The sequence below is a fragment of the Cervus canadensis genome, chromosome 3 (genome assembly GCF_019320065.1).
Source record: "Cervus canadensis isolate Bull #8, Minnesota chromosome 3, ASM1932006v1, whole genome shotgun sequence".
NCBI lineage: Eukaryota > Metazoa > Chordata > Mammalia > Artiodactyla > Cervidae > Cervus > Cervus canadensis.
In genome coordinates this window covers 22,265,815-22,281,244 of record NC_057388.1, presented here as the reverse complement: position 1 = coordinate 22,281,244, position 15,430 = coordinate 22,265,815, and the positions used below count along the sequence as shown (strand labels likewise).

General features: G+C 39.3%; 1 non-coding gene across 1 annotated transcript; it reads right to left on the bottom strand.

The window, feature by feature from the left end:
* Nucleotides 1-6,986: 6,986 nt before the first annotated feature.
* Nucleotides 6,987-7,177, bottom strand: LOC122439076. Its single transcript, XR_006268811.1, has one exon. It is a non-coding gene; the product is annotated as a U2 spliceosomal RNA (small nuclear RNA).
* Nucleotides 7,178-15,430: the final 8,253 nt, after the last annotated feature.

The window sequence follows — 15,430 nt, the reverse complement described above, 5'->3', positions numbered from 1 at the left end:
TCTGTTGCTCTGCAGGACAAGCTCAAGAATTCCTGTTAACCATCAGCTTCTGTTAAATCTGTGGGGCAGGGTTCAGTTGTAGCAAGAATATTGGTTGAATTAATTCTTGAGTGAAATGACATGCCGTCTATTCAAAGATATACCTGTAGATCTAAATTTGTTTAAAATGTTGCTCAGGAACATTTTCTTACTGGGCAGTCTGTGGGTGTCATAATTCAAAACAAAAATTTAGTTATAGTCTTTGAAATTGTACTAAAAATATATGAAGTTGGATGAGAAAAAAACTAGAAAGAAAAGTTAAGGAGAATAGGCTTTAACAGATGTTCATTTGGAGAGAAAAGGGAAAATTTTCCTTTTGCTCAGATGCCTGTCTTGAAATTCTCACAATTTTTTTGCAGACATTTTGGCTGGTTTCCAAACATACATCATTGCTTGTCTGGTATGAGGAATGCCATCTGTGCTCTATGGAAATCCTTTTTTAAAAATGGGCTGCTAATTATACTCCAGGCAGGTGCTGTTAAAGTGAAATCAGGTGTCAAGCTTACAATTGTCTAAAATGACTATGCTATGTTGAAAAAGAATGGCAAAGCATATTGTAAAAAGGAATTTAAGCAGAACATGTAAGTGTTCCATTTTTGGGGTGTTGCAAAGGTCAGATTGCAGAGCAAAGCTGTAAAACTTTCAAATTACTTCCACCATCAACAATGGCATAAAGCTTTAATTTAAATAAATGATATAGACTACATCAAAGTTATACATTTCCTCACTGAAACACCTCCCAATTATATTTTTTTATGAAAAGTATATGAAGGAGGAACAGTGAGCTGAAGAGTATGACTACCAATTCCAAAGTAAATACATTTTGGAAAATTAGTTGAAATTAAAATTTTATGGTAATTAAATGGAACCCATTATATTATCAGACTAGACTCAGTGGCATGTTTTAGGCCCCTGCAGGGCAAAATAACCAATTTATTTTTCTTAAATATATTAATTAAATAGAATTATTATAGGCTTTCACAGTTAAGACTACAGATTTACAATGACATACTCATTTGATACTGTGTTAGTTCATATAAAGCAAGATAGAAAAACATCTTAAATTTTGAAGTTTGGGTATAAATGTATCTAATACAAAAAAAAATGTCATCATCATTATAAGAATCTAACTTTGTCATTGCTTATGATGTGTGATCTAGTTCCCATTTGTAATATAGTTAGTACATTATATCATTTAATCCTGATAGCAACCCTATTAGAGTCCAGTGTTGTCCTAGGCTACAGATGAGATCACTGAAGCTTAGCCAGTTAAAGCATCTTGCCTAAACCCACATGCCACTAAGTGGGGTTTATAGTCAAATCTATTGAACCCCAAAGCTTGTGCTTTGACCACTCCAAAAATAGCCTCTTCCTACAGGACATAGCAACTAAACAACAACAACAAAACAGATATACTAAGTAGAAGGATTTCCCTAATCAGCTCAACTAATTGCAGAGGAAATGTCACCTGTATAGCAAAATATTGAAATTTACATACCAAAAGATCTCAGGTGAAATTCCAGCCACAGTCATTATAGCCACATCAAATAGAGATATAAACAGGAAGTTTAAAAGGCACGAATCTTTACCAGGAATCTAGTGGGTCTCTTAAGAGCCTAGAGACTTAAAGCAGGAAGCTTCCTATATATATGCAATTCCAGTTAGCTAAGTTATCTTGTTTTGTTACTGAGTCGAAGCTCCAAGGGCTTCCCCGGTGGATCAGAGATAAAGAATCAGCCTGTAATGCAGGAGATGCAGATTCGACCCTTGGTCAGGAATATCCCCTGGAGGAGGCATGGCAAATCACTCCAGTATTCTTGCCTGGAATATCCCATGGACAGAGGAGCCTGGCAGGCTACAGTCCATGGGGTCCCAAAGAGTCCGACAGGACTGAAGCAACTTAGTATGCATGCATCAAGCTCAAATTGCTCACCACAGGACAGGCTGCTAAATACAGAGACAAGTTGTTTGGATGAAGAATAGCAACTTGAGGACTTCCCAGGTGGTGCTAGTGGTAAAAGAACCCACCTGCCAATGCAGGAGACATAAGAGATGTGGGTTCCATCCCTGGGTTGGGAAGATCCCCTGGAGTAGGAAATGGCAACCCACTCCAGTATTCTTGCCTGGAAAATCTCATGGATAGTGGAGCTTGGCGGATTACAGTCCATGAGGCTGCAAAGAGTCGGACACAACTGAAGCAACTTAGCATGTGGTGTTGGCGAACACTCTTGAGAGTCCCTTGGACTTCAAGGAGATCCAACCAGTCCATCCTAAAATAAATCAGTCCGGAATATTCATTGGAAAGATTGATGCTGAAGCTGAAACTCCAATACTTTGGCCACCTGATGTGAAGAACTGACTCATTTGAAAAGACCCTGATGCTGGGAAAGATTGAAGGCAGGAGGAGAAGGGGATGACAGAGGATGAGATGGTTGGATGGCCTTACTGACTCAATGGGCATGAGTTCGAGTAAACTCCAGGAGTTGGTGATGCACAGGGAGGCCTGGTGTGCTGCAGTCCATGGGGTTGCAAAGTGTTGGACACGACTGAGCGACTGAACTGAACTGAACTGATCAAAGCTTTATTCAGAAAGTCAGCAGACAAGATGGTAGATTAGTCCCAAAGAACCATCTTACCCAAGTTAACAGTTCAGGCTTCTTTTATACTGAATGGAGAGACGAGTGGCTGGTCGTTGCAGGCTTTCTGGTGTAGGAATCATTTGTTATGGTGGCTGTCCATGAGGGTTTGGTTACAACAACAATGTTTCTATAAACCTGAAATGAGACAAGTATTATTTTCTGTTCTGGGAATTCTCATAAATCTCAATGCCTTGGGAATAGGCTATCATGTACATCTTAGGCAGCGGTCTTCTGGAGGCACAGACTACCATAAATGAGTACAGGCCACAGAGACAAGAGTTGGAGCTGAAGGAATAGATCCAATATGGAGTTGGATTTGTTTTTCTCTATTACAGTTTCTCAGGTGGGGCTAGTGGTAAAGAGGCCTGCCAGTGCAAGAGACTTAAGAGATGTGAGTTTGAACCCTGGGTTGGGAAGATCCCCTGGAGGAGGGTATGGCAGCCCACTTCAGTATTCTTGCCTGGAAAAGACAGAGAAGCCTGGCAGGTTATGGTCCATAGGGTCACAAAGAGTTGGACATAACTGAAGCGACTCAGCATCCTACAGTGGATTATAATTATCAAATAAGACTTGGAAAGTTGTTACTGCCAGATGCTGGGCTGTGCATAGAATTAGAGGCTTACATGCCACAGGAGAATCCAGAAAAACAATGAAAAGTGATTTGGATCTGCTAAAAGATAAATCAAGGTGCATTAAAACTTTTAAAGAGTTTATTGGAGCAAAATGTGATTCAGTTGGGCAGGGTCAAATCAGAAGTGATTGGGAACACTCTGATGACAGGAGCTTGGGGAGAGACTTACATAGGAAATGTTTGGAAGGAAAGTAAGAAAATTATTGAAAATTATAGCTTACAGCCTAATTGGCTGTTTGGGATTGGTTGTCCTTACCATTTTAATTTCATTCCCTTGAGGCATTTATAGGCTTAGATTTTGGTGTGCCTACATCACTCGCCATTGCTTTAGAGCTACCTCAATGCTAATTACCTTTACATAATAAATCTCTGTATTATAGCAGGATTAAGTTCATTAATATGTGTCAAAAACAGGACAATAGGCCCCAAATTGAGCTTTGCATATGCTAAATCCCATGTCAACACAAGACTTTTAAAATTTATTTTTAATTGGAGGATAATTGCTTTACAGTATTGTGTGGGTTTCTGCCATACATCAACATGAATCAGCCATAGGTATACATATGTCCCCTCCCTCCTGAACTTCCCTCCCACTTCCCACCCCATCCTACCCCTCTAGATGGTCAAAGAGCACTGGATTTGAGCTCCCTGTGTCATATAGCAAATTCCCTCTGGCTATCTGTTTTACATATGGTAGTGTATATGTTTCAGTGCTACTCTCTCAAATCATTCCACCTTCTCCCACCCCTAATGTGTCCACAAGTCTGTTCTCTTTGTCTGTATCTCTATTCCTGCCCTGTAGATAGGTTCATCAATACCATCCTTCTAGATTCCATATATATGCATTAATATAGGATACTTGTTTTTTCTTTCTGACTTACTTCACTCTATATAATAGGCTCTAGATTGATCTGCCTCATTAGAAATGACTCAAATGTGTTCCTTTTAATATCTAAGTAATATTCCATTGTATATATGTACCTATATATATATATATATTTGCTTCTTTATCCATTATTCTGCCAGTGGACATCTAGGTTATTTCCTTGTTCTAGCTATTGTAAATAGTGCTGTGATTAACACGGGGGCACAGGTGTCTTTTTCAGTTATGGTGTCATCAGGGTATATTAGGATTCCTTTGTAGTTCAGTGGGTAAAGAATCTGCCTGCAATGGAGGAGACCCAGGTTCAATTCCTGGGTGGGAAAGACCCCTGGAAAAGGAAATGGAAACCCACTCCAATATTCTTGCCTGGAGAATCCCATGGACAGAGGAGCCTGGCGGGCTACAGTCCATGGGGTTGCAGGAGTTGGACACGACTTAGTGACTAAACCAACCAGAGTATATGTTCAGTAGCGGGAGTGCTGAGTCATATGGTAGTTTTATTCCTAGTCTTTTAGGGAATCTCCATACTGTCTTCCATAGTGGCTATATCAACTTGTATTCCCACCAACAGTGCGAAAGGAATCCCTTTTCTCCACACCCTCTTCAGCATTTATTGTTTGTATATTTTTGACGATGACCATTCTGATCAGTGTGGGGTGATACCTAACTATAGTTTTGATTTGAAGTTATCTAATGATGAGTGATGTTGAGCCTCTTTTCATGTGTTTATTAGTCATCTGTTTGTCTTCTTTGGAGAAATATCTGTTTAGGTCTTCTGCCCGCTTTTTGATTGGGTTGTTTGTTTTTCTGATATTGAGCTGCATGAACTGCTTTATATTTTGGAGATTAACTTTTTTGTCAGTTGGTTCACTTGCTATTATTTTCTCCCATTCTGAGGGTTATCTTTTCAGTATGTTTATAGTTTCCTTTGCTGTGCAAAAGTTTTTAAGTTTAATTAGGTCCCATTTGTTTATTTTTGTTTTTATTTCAGTTACCCTAGGAGGTGGGTCATAGAGGATCTTGCTGTGATTCATTTCAAAGAATGTTCTGCCATGTTCAAACCAAGACTTAACTATAATTTTTGCTTTCCAAGAAATAGAATTGTCAGTCAATCAGGAAGCACCTGATCTGCACTTCTTAGGTAAACAGTTAATTCATCATATGTCTTTGCCATCCCCTTACAGAAAGTAACTTTGTGATAATCGACCCACTTCTTTGTCAATATAACTCCTTTGTTCCTGCTTCTTTCTGCCTAGAAAAGTCTTTCATTTGGCACAAGTCTTCAGAACTTGGATTGGAATTCATTTTTTGTTAAAATAAATGCTTAAGTTTAATATGCCTCAGTTTATCTTTTAAGAGCCCTTGTGTCAGAAGAGGGAACTGAAAGAGACCGCCAGTGGCCCCAGGAGCAAAGAGGAGCAGGTGACGGCGCCTGTCAAGTCCCTTGGGTTTGCTGTTTTCTCTCTGCCTCTGGCGGTGGTGGATAAGCCCCTCTCTGAACGTAACACTGCAGCTTTTACATCATGAGCTTTCAGACTTTATCTGAGCATTTCTGAGTCTAGGGTAGGACTGCGTCTGATGGAGCCAGTGTGAGGTCTCAGGTAAAATTTTGCTTTAAAGCCAAACAAGTAAGTTAACTTTACCAAAGAGCATCTTGAATTAGAGCAGCCACAGCAGAAAACTATTTACCAGGTGCTCCAGAGAAAAAGGCGTGTGTGTGCACGAACATGTTCAGTCACTAAGTCCTGCCTGACTCTGCAGCCCCATGGATTGTAGCCCGCCCGGCTCCTCTGTCCATGGGACTTTCCAGGCAAGAATACTGGAGTGGGTTACCATTTCTTACTTCAGGGAATCTTCCCAGCTCGGGGATGGCACCCACATCTCCTGCATTGGCAGGTGGATTTTTTACAGCTAAGCCACCTGGAAGCCCAGAGAAAAGGGGGTTGTGGCCAAAAATTCACCATATAGGATAGAGGGAAATGATTTTTTTCCTCCTCAACCATTTCTGGTGAACAGGAAGAGGCTTTCTGGGACACCCTACTTGTTCCGGAGCCTGTAGACAAGATAATGGGAAAACACAGAAGATGGCAGAGGGTAAGAATTATTATCAAAGCTCTCCCAGATCTCTACTCCTGTTGCCTGGCTGAGAGAGGAAGGCAGAATTTTACATTGCCCTTTTATTTCATGTTGGCCAGAAAAAACATTCGTAAAATTGGGTCTCTGAATTGTGACTTGTCAATTGCTTTCAAGTACTCTTCAGTTATTGACCTTTCCTCTCCAGGGACAGCTGTTGCATCCCGTTTGGCTTCTTGGTCTGTGTCCTAAGAATTTGACTTTTTGCCCGACTGGGGCATGCAGGCTTTTGTGTCTTCAGGCACCTTAACTGTCAGGTTGAAGGCCCCCCAAAAATGGCTGAACAGAAATTTGGATTTCACTCCATTTGTGGCTAGGGTCCTACCAACTGTTGGCAACTTTCAGGGAAATTGTCTAAGTCTTTCTTTGGTTTTTTGGGGGAGTGACTCTGCATCTCAGGGAGCTCCCTCATGGCTCAGATGGTAAAGAATCTGCCTACAGTGCAGGAGACCTGGGATCGATCTCTGGGTTGGGACCATCCCCTGGAAAAGTGAAGGGCTACCCACTCCAGTATTCATGCCTGGAGAATCCCATGGACAGAGGAGCCTGGTGTGCTACAGTCCATCGGGTTGCAAAGTGCTGGACACAACTGAGTGACTAATACTTTTCACTTCACTGGATCATAGGAAAGTAGTATGTTCTTCACTTTCTTTTTTTTTTTTTTTGGTGCACCGTTCCTGGAGGTACTGCAATACCAGGTCGATGCGTGGAGTGGACGGAGCAAGCTCCTATTCCAACTCCCTGCTCCAAAAATCCATTTAATACATTGTCCTCGAACAGAGGACGTATCAGATACCAAACCGATAAGAACAGATACTACACTTGATCTCAGCCAAAAGGCCGAGAAGCGATATGTTCTTCACTTTCTTTGGAGATGCTTCTTACATCCATGGGATTGTTCAGTGCTGCCAGGAATATTTACCATTCTCAGCTGAAACTTGATAAGTTTTTCTAAAAGATGCTTTTTTTTAGTAGCTCTATAGTCAGAAGTTGGTGTGATTGAAAGATGATATTCAGAGCCCAATAGGAATGTTTTTTTAGGTCTTCTTCCCTAAGCTAAGATTCTGAGACTTTTGTGGAAGGATGTACTTAAACATTCCAAAAATACATAGTTCTAAATCTAGAACATAGAAAGTTTTTATTTATATCTTAGTTGAAGGTCTTCTCCTTGATATAAAGAAGCAATGGAAGGTAATGTAGTTGGATGGCTGGGTCGGTCTCTTGATGTAATTCAGGTTGCAACCCAATTGTTTGAGGGATTAGAAACAAATGAGAAAAGAGGAGAAATGCAGCTCTAGAAACAATTCAAAGTCCACCCATCCTTTTGACCAGGCCCTAAACCTCCTTCTGGTATGGACCTAACAGAAGCAGAAGATATTAAGAAGAGGTGGCAAGAATACACAGAAAAACTATACAAAAGAGATCTTCACAACCCAGATAATCATGATGGTGTGATCACTCACCTAGAGCCGGATGTCCTGGAACGTGAAGTCAAGTGGGTCTTAGAAAACATCACTACGAACAAAGCTAGTGGAGGTGATGGAATTCCAGTTGAGCTATTTCAAATCCTAAAAGATGATGCTGTGAAAGTGCTGCACTCAATATGCCAGCACATTTGGAAAACTCAGCAGTGGCCACAGGACTGGAAAAGGTCAGTTTTTATTCCAATCCCAAAGAAAGGCAATGCCAAAGAATGCTCAAACTACCGCACAATTGCACTCATCTCACACGCTAGTAAAGTAATGCTCATAATTCTCCAAGCCAGGCTTCAACAGTACATAAACCATGAGCTTCCACATGGTCAAGCTGGATTTAGAAAAAGCAGAGGAACCAGAAATCAAATAGCCAACATCCGCTGGATCATCGGAAAAGCAAGAGAGTTCCAAAAAAACATCTACTTCTGCTTTATTGACTGCGCCAAAGCTTTTGACTGTGTGGATCACAACAAACTGGAAAATTCTGAAAGAGATGGGAATACCAGACCACCTGACCTGCCTCCTGAAAAATCTGTGTGCAGGTCAGGAAGCAACAGTTAGAGCTGGACATGGGACAACAGACTGGTTCCAAATCGGGAAAGGAGTATGTCAAGGCAGTATATTGTCACCTTGCTTATTTAACTTATATGCAGAGTACGTCATGAGAAACGCTGGGCTTGAAGAAGCACAAGCTGGAATCAAGATTGCTGGGAGAAATATCAATAACCTCAGATATGCAGATGACACCAGCCTTATGGCAGAAAGTGAAGAGGAACTAAAGAGCCTCTTGATGAAAGTGAAAGAGGAGAGTGAAAAACTTGACTTACAGCACAACATTCAGAAAACTAAGATCATGGCATCCGGTCTCATCACTTCATGGCAAATATATGGGGAAACAGTGAAAACAGTGACTGACTTTATATTTTTGGGCTCCAAAATCACTGCAGATGGTGATTGCAGCCATGAAATTAAAAGATGCTTACTCCTTGGAAGGAAAGTTATGACCAACCTAGACAGCATATTAAAAAGCAGAGACATTATTTTGCCAACAAAGGTCCGACTAGTCAAGGCTATGGTTTTTCCAGTAGTCATGTATGGATGTGAGAGTTGAACTATAAAGAAAGCTGAGCATGGAAGAATTGATGCTTTTGAACTGCAGTGTTGGACAAGACTCTTGAAAGTCCCTTGGACTTTCAGCTGAAGCTGAAACTCCAATACTTTGGCCACCTGACGCGAAGAACTGACTCACTTGAAAAGACCCTGATGCTGGGAAAGATTGAACGCAGGAGGAGAAGGGGATGACAGAGGATGAGATGGTTGGATGGCATCATTAACTCAGTGGACATGAGTTTGAGCAAGCTTGGGGAGTTGGTGATGGACAGGGAAGCCTGGAGCGCTGCAGTCCATGGGGTCGCAAAGAGTTGGACACGACTGAGTGACTGAGTTGAACTGAACTTAAACTGACTGGCCAAAGGATTGGAGTTTCAGCTTCAGCATCAGTGCTTCCAATGAATATTCAGGACTGATTTCCTTTAGGATGGACTGGTTGGATCTCCTTGCAGTCCAAGGGACTCTCAAGAGTCTTCTCCAACACCACAGTTCAAAAGCATCAATTTTTTGGTGCTCAGCTTTCTTTATAGTCCAACTCTCACATCCATACATGACTACTGGAAAAACCATAGCTTTGACTAGATGGACCTAATATCTCTGCTTTTTAATATGCTGTCTAGGTTGGTCATAACTTTTCTTCCAAGGAGCAAGCCTCTTTCAATTTCATGGCTGCAGTCACCCTCTGCAGTGATTTTGGAGCCCTAGAAAATAAAGTCTGTCACTGTTTCCACTGTTTTCCCATTTGAATTTTGCTATTAATTCATATTATCTATTTTTGCTCATTGATAAAAGTTTGTAAAAAAAAAATTTTTTTTTTCTAGAGGTTTAGATCAGATAGATAGAATACCCCAGGTCCTTTTTTTATTGGCCCCAGTCCTTTTCATTGCCAGTGGATTAAACCAGGCTTCCATCTGAGTGAACGACTCAGGAGCATCCCTGCCTTTGACATTACAGCAAGCAGTTGCAGGGAATACTTTGAGTAATCATAGACATTTAATGTCTTGGAGTAGCTTTATATGAGCTCTGCCATAGGGAACTCTCTGAGAGGAGGGCATGAGTATGAGCTGAAATCTAAGCAGATGAACTGATATCCTGGATCAGTTGTTATTGGCTCTTATCCTCTTTCACCACTTTTCTGAAAATAGATATAATTCAAATTTTAAAAATTGCCCAAATCAACTATTTGATTTTTTCTATCAAAACAAAGGGGTAAACTTTTCCTCTCGTGAAATGCTTTGTAACCCTCTTATTCATTCTTCATGTGTATCCAATATAGACATTCTTTTTAGATCTCTGTTACTCTTTCTTTACTGAAATAAAATGTTTATATGTTTATATTAAATGCAATAATTTCATATTTTACTTTTAATAATGTTTCTAAATGGATTAATCAAGATTCATTGGTTGTTTCCTTATAAGGCCCAGAACTGATTTACAAACCACTTTTCTCAATGGAAAGAAGTAAAAGTCCTTGGAAAGGGAGTTTTATGTGAAATATGCTGACAGGGAAAGAAAGAGAGAAAGAAACTAACAGAATTTAGTGTGTTCAGATAAATACAAATTAGATGAAAATTTGCAAACAACTGAAAATGTGAATCATCTTTTAGTTATACACAGTTTTATACTATAATTAAAATTTTGTGTATAACCCAGAATTGATACAAGAATGTCTTTTGTAAAGTTGCAGACTGAAGAGAATATATTTCCAGCATATACTGATATTTTAGTAGCATCAGGTTCTCAGCTGATTGAAGAAGACTACACTGAGATAAAAGGTTTTAAAAATTGACTAAGTTTATGAATTCTATTTCAAATGTGTGAAGTAATACTTTCATTTCATTTTCATAAGTTGACTTTTCTTTTGTGCTCTTAGCAGTTCATTACCAACATGACAATCTGTACTTCGAAGATTTTCACCACAATGCTATTTCAGTTGAACTTTTAACAGGTGGCATTCACATCATGTATATTCAGGCTGCCCAGTGACGGGAAATGCAAAGAGTTAGGTCCAGACGCATAAAAAATATTGTTTTCCTAGATACTTTTCCTGTAACAGGACACATCTCCACCTGGAATAAATCCACAGATATTTAAAAGCGTAGTAAATCGCCATCCAAACTTACTAGCTCTTTAATTTCCTAAACCTACTTCTGTATTATGTCATACTCAATTGATACCACTACCATCCTCCTAGATGGTCAAATTGTAATTCTGAATCAAAATTGCCTCTTCCTTCTGATTCCTTCCCTGCCCTCAAACTCAGTGTGATGGTCGATAGTTCAGTTAACTTTACCTTACAGCCAACCCTTTCACTCCATTTTTGCACTCATCACCTTGGCCAAGACATTCATTAGAGACACAGATGATTTTACCTTCCTCCAAAAGGGATTCATTCAGGTTTGCTTCTGGCATTCTTTTGGGTAGGAGCATGTAACTTTACTCAATTATGAATGAAGTATTTTTTTAGCTGAATTTCTCTGTTTGAGCTGGTCTGTTTCTCCTTTTCAAAATTGATTATTTTTATATGAATATAGCTGCTTTACAATGTTGTGTTACCTTCTGCAGTACAGCAAACGGAATCAGTTAGATGTCTGTGTTTATGGGTATATATACATATATATATATATTTATACATCCTTTCTATTTTGGATTTCCTTTCCATTTAGTTCACCACAGAACATTGAGTAGAGCTCCCTGTGCTATACAGTAGGTTCTCATTAGTTATATATTTTTATACATAGTATGACTGGTGTATATCAGTCAATCCCAATCTCCCACTTCTTCCTATCTTCTCCTTTCCACTCTTGTTATCCATACTTTATTCTGTATGTCTTCTCCATTTCTCCTTTGTAAATAAGGTCATCTATATCAGTTTTCTAGATTCCACATGTATGCGTTCATATACAATACTTGTTTTTCTCTTTCTGACTTACTTGACTCTGTCTGATAGTCTCTAGGTCCATCCAGGTCTCTGCAAGTGGAGGCTGGTTTATTTCTAATTCATCCTTATCCTAGGTTGTTTGAGCCTCTCTTCATTTTTGGAAACTGAACCATAACTTTTGTCCCACATGCTACAGCCACTGTGAGTCCCATCAAATTATTGAAAATTCTGCTGGGATTCTATGTCAGTTATTTCTTTAAACTATTTAGCCTCAGGGCTGATGCTTAGAGTCAGCAAAATGGTTTAATGCAGAAACAGTGCTAAGTGTCAGAGTCACTAAAGTTCACTTCCTTTCTCCCCAGGACAAGGCCTTTTCAAATCCTGCTTGGATCATTCCCTAATGTCTTTAAACAGTGATGCTCAAAAAAAAAAATTTTTTTCTTGAGGTGAGGTTCACATAACATAAAATAACCCTTTCAAAGATGATCAATCCAGCGGCATTTAGTACTTTCACAATGCTGTGCAGCTACTATTTCTGTCTACTTCCAGAATATATTATCACCCTAAAAGAAAACCCCATAACCATTAAGCACTTGCTTCCTGTTAATCCCCTCATGTGGCCTTCCCTGGTGGCTTAGAAGGTGAGGCGTCTGCCTGCAATGCAGGAGACCCAGGTTCAACCTGAAACAACTTGATATCCATGTACAATTTTAAAAAATTAATCTAGGCATAGACCTATACCGTTCATAAAGATTAACTCAAAATAAGTCATAGGCCTAAATATAAAATACAAAACTATAAAATTTATAGAAGATAAGCTCAAAGAATATCTGTTTGATGTTGGGTTTGGCAATAACTTTTTTTTTTCATTTGTTTTTATTAGTTGGAGGCTAATTACTTTACAATATTGTAGTGGTTTTTTGCCATACATTGACATGAATCAGCTGTGGATTTACATGTATTCCCCATCCTGGGCAATAACTTTTTAAATGGAACACCAAAAATGTACTCCATTAAAGAGAAATGTGATATGTCGGTATTTTTAAAATTATAAACTTTTGCACTGTGAAAGACACTTTTAAAACAGAAAATACAAGTCAAAGCCTGGGAGAAAATATTTGCAAAACACATACTTGATAAAGACTTTTTTTCTGTTAATGATTGTTATCCAAAACATACAAAGAAATCATAAAATTTAACAACAAGAAAGCAAGCATCTGAATTTTTTAAAAAATGGGTAAAATATATTAAAAGACTCTTGACAAGATAGACAGATGACAAATAAAAATATAAAAAAATGTTCAGCATCATAAATCATTGTTGTTGTTGTTCAGTTGCTAAGTCCTGTCTGATTCTTTGCAACCCCATGGACTGTAACACACCCAACTTCCTTGTCCTTCAAGTCTCCTGAAGTTTCCTCAAATTCATGTGCATTGAATCGGTGATGCCGTTCAACCATCTCCTCCTCTGCCGGCCCCTTCTCCTCCTGCCCTCAATGTTTCCCTGCATCAGGGTCTTTTTCAATGAGTCAGCTCTTGCATCAGGTGGCCAAAGTATTGGAGCTTCAGCTTCAACATCAGTCCTTCTAATGAATATTCAGGGTTGATTTCCTTTAGGATTGACTGGTCTCCTTGCAGTCCAAGGGACTTTCAAGAGTCTTCTCCAGTGCCATAAGTCATTAGGAAATTTAAAAGTAAAATAATGAGATGGTATCAATATTTCTACCATTAGACTTAGAATATACATATTAGATTTTTAAAAAGGGAATACCAAATTTTGGCAAGAGGGCAGAACGACAGAAGTTGTCATTTATTGCTGGTGAGAATGCAAAAGTATAACCATTTTGAAAGAGAGTTTGGTAATTTCTTATGAGGACAGTGTTACCATATGATCCAAATACAAACTCCTTAGTATGTACCCAACTGACATGAAATTTTAAGTCTACATAAAAACCTACACATAAATGTTTATGGCAGCTTTATTCACAGGTACCAAAAGTTAGAGGTTAAAGAGGTTACTTTGATAGGTTAATGGATAAACCAAGGGTTGTATATCCATACAATAAAATATTATTCAATGATAAGAATAAGTGAACTATGAAGTCCTAAAAAGATACAAAGGAAGCTTAAATTCATATTGGTGAGTTGATCTGAAAGGCTATATAATGTATGATTACAAACGTATGACATTCTAAAAAAGGCAAAACAATAGCAAAGTGATCAGTGGTTGTCAAAAGGAGTGTGTCTCCAGACACATATGCCCAATTAGCACATTTTATTCCCTTTGTATTCTCACCCAAATATCAACTTTCTATTGTCAATATCCGTTTGATCATTGAAAAACCAAGAGGATACCAGAAAAACGTCTACTTCTGCTTTATTGACTATGCCAAAGCCTTTGACTTTGTTGTGTGGATCACAGCAAACTGTGGAAAATTCTTAAAGAGATGGGAATACCAGACCACCTGACCTGCCTCCTAAGAAATCTGTATACAGGTCAAGAAGCAACAGTTAGAACTGGACATGGAAAAACAGACTGGTTCCAAATCAGGAAAGGAGTACGTCAAGGCTGTATACTGTCACCCTGCTTATTTAACTTATATGCAGAGTACATCATGAGAAATGCTGAGCTGGATGAAGCACAAGCTGGAATCAAGATTGCTGGAAGAAATATCAATAACCTCAGATATGCAGATGACACCAGCCTTATGGCAGAAAGCGAAGAAGAACTAAAGAGCCTCTTGATGAAAGTGAAAGAGGAGAGTGAAAAAGTTGGCTTAAAGCTCAACATCAGGAAACTTAGATCATGGTATCCGGTCCCATCACTTCATGGCAAATAGATGGGGGAACAGTGAGAAACTTTATTTTTTTGGGCTCCAAAATCACTGCAGTTGGTGACTGCAGTCATGAAATTAAAAGACGCTTGCTCCTTGGAAGAAAAGCTATGACCAACCTAGACAGCATATTAAAAAGCAGAGACATTACTTTGCCAACAAAGGTCCATCTAGTCAAAGCTATGCTTTTTCCAGTAGTTATTTATGGATGTGAGAGTTGGACTATAAAGAAAGCTGAGCACCAAAAAAATTGATGCTTTTGAACTGTGGTGTTGGAGAAGACTCTTGAGAATCTCTTGGACTGCAAGGAGATCCAACCAGTCCATCCTAAAGGATATCAGTCCTGAATATTCATTGGAAGGACTGATGCTGAAGCTGAAACTCCAATACTTTGGCCACCTAATGCGAAGAACTGACTCACTGGAAAAGACCCTGATGGGGGAAAGATTGAAGGCAGGAGGAGAAGGGGATGGCAGAGGATGAGATGGTTGGATGGCATCACCAACTCAATGGACATGAGTTTGAGCAAGCTTGAGGAGTTGGTGATGGACAGGGAAGCCTGGAGCGCTGCAGTCCATGGGGTCGCAAAGAGTCGGACACAACTGAGTGACTGAACTGAACTGATTCATCTCCCACCTTCTCACTCTTTTCAATTTCTTTAGCTCTTATTGACTTTACTATGCACTTTCCTTTAAGTCATCTTTTTATATCCAGTTTCCACAACCGTTGCAAGTTCTTGTCAGTATGAAGGGAGCTTACTGTCCCCAGCTCAGATAACGGCCGTAGTTTATACATTGAGGCGTGGT